This window comes from Canis lupus, chromosome 19, assembly GCF_003254725.2.
Source record: "Canis lupus dingo isolate Sandy chromosome 19, ASM325472v2, whole genome shotgun sequence".
In the NCBI taxonomy this organism is placed as follows: domain Eukaryota; kingdom Metazoa; phylum Chordata; class Mammalia; order Carnivora; family Canidae; genus Canis; species Canis lupus.
This window is the reverse complement of record NC_064261.1, coordinates 28,074,507-28,080,506: the sequence shown is the minus strand read 5'-3', so window position 1 is coordinate 28,080,506 and position 6,000 is coordinate 28,074,507. Positions and strand designations below refer to the sequence as shown.

Below are 6,000 nucleotides of genomic sequence, written 5' to 3'. Positions count from 1 at the left end.
CTTACCAACAATAATATTGGTGCAGAAAATAAGTATGTTAAATGATTCTCAGCATCATCTGTCATTAGAGAAATGCAAATTTAAACCACAATAAGATGCCATATACATCTATTAAATGGCAAAAATAAAAGCAAATAAAGCAGACAACAACAACAACAACAAAACACTGACAATGTCAAATGCTGGGAAGAATGCAGGGCATCAAAAACTCTCATTCATTTCTGATTCCAGTGAAAAATGTCACTGTCAACTTAAAAAAATAATCATATATGCACTTACCATAGGATTCAGTAATACTGTCAGTAGATTTTTATCCAAGTGAACTAAAATCCATGACACCAAAGCCTATATAAAAATATTTCTAGTATTCATGATCAAAAACTGCAAACAACCTAAATGTCCTTTGATAGTTGTGTAAACAAACTATGATACACCCATACAATGCAACGCCACTTAGCAATATAAAGGAACACATTATTGATTTTTATTCGTCCACATGATGGATTATAAATGCATTTTAATAGGTGAAAGAGCAAGACCCAAAAGCTGTTTACTGTGTGACTCCTTTGATCTCCTGTTCTGAAAAGGTAAGGCCATAAGCAACAGAAACAAAGATCAGTTGTCACCCAGGGTTGGGACACTGGAAGCTCAGCTGACAAGGAGGGAGGCCACATAAGGAGATGTTAGTGTGATCGAACCATTTTTATGATACCATGGAGGAGGATACATGACCGTTTTTTCCAAACCCATAGAACTGTATATGGAAGGGTGCAGAAAATGTATGCAGATAATTTGAAAACAGGAGCATGCTGTGGAAATCCAGAATGAAATGTGAACTCTGACAAAAGAATGCACTCTTTTGCAAATGTATAGCTTTTCTGCTCCAAAGGAGATAAGTAAAAAGGAGATGGCCTAATGACTTTGGAAAGCTGCATGTTGGGTCTATTCTGTAAGGCCCACAGTAAAAATAACTGTACATACTCTGCTTAATTAATAACTTAGTTTGCCCCAGGGATTTAATTTAGCAATTTTGGAAATACTTTGCACGATGCTAGAATAGAACACACAAGTAAATAGATTACAGATAAAAAGGAGGCAGATTTCTTACTACATAGAAAGAAGTTACAAATCAGCATGGAGGAAAAGACTAGAAGAAATACTGTGGTACTGGATTGGAGTTAGACATCAATATGAACTCCAGTTTATTTTATCCATACAGATAGAGAAATAAATATAGATGAGCATCTACACGGGTTATGATACCTGCATATATTTCGTAGTTCTCTCTGCTCAGATAAACTAGAAACAGGGATGCCACAGTATCAGTGAGCAAAACCCAGTGCACAGATCCAATTTCTGAGCACCATTCAACAATAACAGGAACTGTATATATGTATACATCCTGTTTGATACAATGAGAAGGGTATTTCACATTTGTGGTGTTCTTCCCCAAGTCCATACTCCCAGTTGTATCGTGAAAAGATCTCAGACAAATCTAAATTGAGGCTTATTGTAAGGACGAGCTGACTGGTACTTTCAAACCCAACAGGGTCCTGGAACACAGGGCAAGACAAAGAAACTGCCATATGTTAGTGTCCAATAAATATAGAATTGTGAAGACTATCTGCAATGATATCATGCATTGGATTTTGAGAGAAAAAGGACATTAGCAGAAAAGCCTATGATATTGGAACAAATTTGTGAATAGTGCTGGGCCACTATGAATTACATGGGCTTTATATATAAAATAGTTTGGGGCTACTGTGAATTTCATGGGCTTTATACATGTACCATAGTTAGGTAACATTAGAGAAAGTGGGGGACAAATAGTACTGGCTTTGCAACTTTCCTATAATACCTAAAATTATTTTTAATTTTTGTGTTTAAAATATCAGGGAGACAATGTGGTTGAATTGCTTTTATATTCAGTAGTTCTTTGCCAGCCTTACAGATACAGGTCACCATTTGTAATGTAAGAGTACATTCTAGCTAAAGATTCATTATTTTCATCTTCATGATTATTTATTTATTTTAAAGATTTTATTTATTCATGACAGACAGAGAGAGAGGGAGAGAGGCGAAGACACAGGCAGAGGGAAAAAGCAGGCTCCCTGCAGGGAGCCCTATGCAGGACCCAATACCAGGACTCCAGGAACAAGCCCTGAGCCAAAGGCTGATGCTTAGCCGTTGAGCCACCCGTTTTATAATTTTGAAATTATAAATAATTTGCAGGCTTCAAAACCCAAAGCTATAAAAAGTAATATTGGATAAATCTTATGTCTAGTTCTCTTTCACCCTGTTTCTACTTGTCCCTGAATGTAATGATTTTTATTACTTTTCAGTTGATCTTTCAAGTATTACTTAAAAAAAAAAAAGACTATTTTGTTTTCTGGTGTTTATTTTGGTATTTAGAAAATCTAAGTTTATAGGCTCATGTTTAATGTTATACTGAACCCCTTATATTATAAAACTAAAGTTTCCCTTGGCCACCTGCTGATGGGAAAGGCCTCTTCTGTTACATTTCTCAGAATGGGTTAATGAATATAATATCTCACAAGTTCTTTCTTGCATGTTTGAAATTGTTTTTCTATAACCTGGATGACTTAACTCAATTTGCCTGGATGTGACATGTATTTTTAATTAACTTCATTTCTTATGCATCTTTCCTCCCAATTTCTTGCTGGTCCTTTAATAGGCAGATCATAAAGTAACACAGTGCAGAGCAATCATTTTCTCCCTGAAAATCATTGAGCTAATTGCCTGCATTTCACTTTTGTTGTACTGAATCATGTGCTGCAGGATGATCTTTTATGTTATTACATGAAAGCATTACATTATGCAAAAAGTTATTATAGACAACTACCATGAGGGGAGGCATTACACCATGTGTCCACCACTCTATCTCTTGTAGTTTGTTTGTTTTTTTTTTCTTTCCTTCCTATTTCTCCACATTCTTACTTTAAAAATATATACTTTCCCGGGGCACCTGGGTATCTCAGTAGGTTAAGCCTCCAACTCAATCTCAAACTCCAGTCTTAATCTCATGAGTTCAAGCCCTACATTGGGCTTCACACTGGGCATGGCATAAATATATATATACATACATATATATGTATATATGTTACACATATATATGTGTATATATGTAATAAATTTATTTATATATATATCAATATATATTTATATTCCTTTTGTGTCATTCTCACTTTTTCCTCCTGAATTCCATGGTTAGAAATTTATGTCACCATAGTTTTGTAATGAATTATAATGTTCAAATTCTGTTGTTTGATTAATCAGTATTAGTTGTCCTCTGGATGTTTGCTATAGGGATCAAGCAAATGCACAATGATTCAGTTAATCATTCAGTGAATTACTTAATTAAGAAACAAAGGTGGTGGTTAAATAATTCACCTTGTTTTTACTTTAACACATGGATATCCTCCACAGGGACCCAATATGGAGCATCTTACACTTCATTGGTAACCATCAAAAATATCTAGCTAATCTCTTAATTAGTTGATGCATATTTATTCATCTAGTCAATGAAAATTTTATTTTGATTTCTTAATATGTTCTAGACCCAGGAGATATAGCAGCAAACGAAAAGAAAAAAACAGAACAAAACAACTCTTACTCTACATAGAGAAGCAGCACATCTCAAGAATGGAGCCAGGTGAAGTTGGCATTGAGAAGAGATTTAGAGACACAGACTATATATTAAGTTCCCATACAGGTTCTTGTACACAAAAGAAGTGAAGAGGAGAAATCTCAGAAAAAAAGGACTGGGATTCTGAAATATGAGTGTGTGTGGAAAGTAGACACCATATAGCATAGCACCTTAAAAAAGGATGTAGACATCATGAAGAATTACATGCACTGATTGGACAATAAACAAATATTTAATTACACACTTCTATCTTTATTGATAAGCCAGTGTACTTTAGGTGGGCCCACTGTTTTTGTGTATACACACATATATTCATAAAATTATACGAATTATGACAAATTCATAGAAAGTTACAAATACAGTATAGAGAGTTCTCATGTACTCTTGACCCAATCTCTCCCAAGGGTTACATCCTTCATAATTACAATACAATTTTAAGTACAGGAATTTGACTTTTATATATTGTATATACTTAATTCTATTTTTTATTACATTTGATGTATAGTCACATGACCCCCACCACACTATGCAAATATGCAGAGTTATTTTATCACCAGAAATGTTTCTCTAACTATCTCTTTATTGTCATATGCACATCTCTTCCCAAATCATCCCACAACTCTGGCAACAACTAATCTGTTTTTCATCTTATAATTTTGTTGTTTTGAGACTATTAAATAAATTGAATTATGCAGTATATGACCACTTTGAGACTGGATTTTTTTTCACTCATCACAATGTCTTTCAGATGCTAAGTTGGTAGGTGCATCAAAAGTTCAGTCTAAAAAAAAAGTTCAGTCTATTTTGGGGAGCCTGGGTAGCTCAGTTGGTTAAGTATTGCTCAGGCCATGATCCCAGGGTCCTGGGATTGAACTGTGGGTTGGAGTCCGTGCTAGACAGGAAGCCTGCTTCTCCCTCTCCCTTTACTCTTCCTCCACCCCACTATGTAAAACTCAAAGCAATCTAACTATTTTTCTACCTGAGATCAAAACAAATTTCTTTTTTTCCTATCTAAACATAATTCTTGGCATTGAGGTAAATCTGAAATTCTCATGTTACTCATACATATTTACACATTATTCTTCAAAGATTAATGACAAATTTATGAGGTCAATAGGCATGTAACAGGACCAGGATACCACTAATATTGTGTGGGGAAAAAAGCCATGCATTTATACAAAGAGTTCCTGGTCAGAGCAATATGAAATGGGATCACAGAATCTATGTACATACATGAATCACCAGAAGTTCAGCAATTAAGCTCACTTTAAGAAAATTTATTCTATTATTTAGAGCGGAGGTTGCCAAGTTGTTATACATAACAAAAATATTGTATATAACAGCTCTGAGGCCAAGTATTAGCCTAAATTGACAATAACAGCAACTTAAAAACTAAACCCAACTAGCTTAGCTCCTTATTGTGGTAATACCCATTTTACTTTGTGGCCTATAGGCTTTCTTGAAGGAACAACCTCTTATCTCTTGCCTCTCCTCCTTGTGCTCCCCCTGCCTCCAGCTCCCTTTTGCATGGCTGTCTTTGGCAATACTTCTAAAGAGCAAAAGAACCTGCTGAAGAAAACGAAGAGGGTGAAAAATTTCACTATATACAATGTACAAAAACCATTCTAAAGTCCAAACTGAGAAAAACAAGCACTAGAAGGAAAGCAGAGCAGTAGTATATCCTCAAGGGAAAAGAGAACATACAAAAATAAGGTGTGTGTACTACAAGCCCATCTTGCACATTATCTCCTGGTTCAAAGAGCATGAGGTCAAAACATCAAACTCTGAAAGAATAATGACTTTGATGGGGCAACTGGAGAAATGAATACATGATAAGCACAGCTGCAGCTTTAGCTATCGATGAATTTCTTTGCTCTGGCACTGGCAAAGTCAATACGATCTTTGTTGATACCAGCCTTTTTGTGTGATCCAGTCTATTTGTGGATCTGTAGCCTCAACCCCATTGCCCATGTCCAGAGCCTTATTTTTCCAATGTCCTAGGATACTGCCCACTTGAGTCAGGTTCTCTTCTATTTCATCATCTCTGGCATCATTAGTTTTAAGTTGAATGGATCTGCTGTTGGCTTTTCCAGTAGTTGCTTGTTGAAGCTGACCATTTGTCACTCGACCTGGCTGGCTACATACCACATTACTAAGAGTGTTGTCTTTGCCATCTCCCCATGTTGCCTTGTAGACATTACTGGACTCTGAGTTCTTTGTTCAAGCAGTTCCAGGTACTCCTCTTGTCCCCAGCAGTTTAGATATCCCCAGACCCGACCCAGAGCTAACTGGGTCCTCTTAACTCCTGTATGAGCCCTGGTATTGCATATTTT

The 6,000-nt window shown here is 35.9% G+C and overlaps 1 pseudogene; it reads right to left on the bottom strand.

Annotated features, from left to right (window-relative positions):
* Positions 1-3,904: 3,904 nt before the first annotated feature.
* LOC112649700 (synaptosomal-associated protein 23-like) overlaps positions 3,905-6,000 on the bottom strand; it is a 92,085-nt pseudogene continuing 89,989 nt past the window's right edge.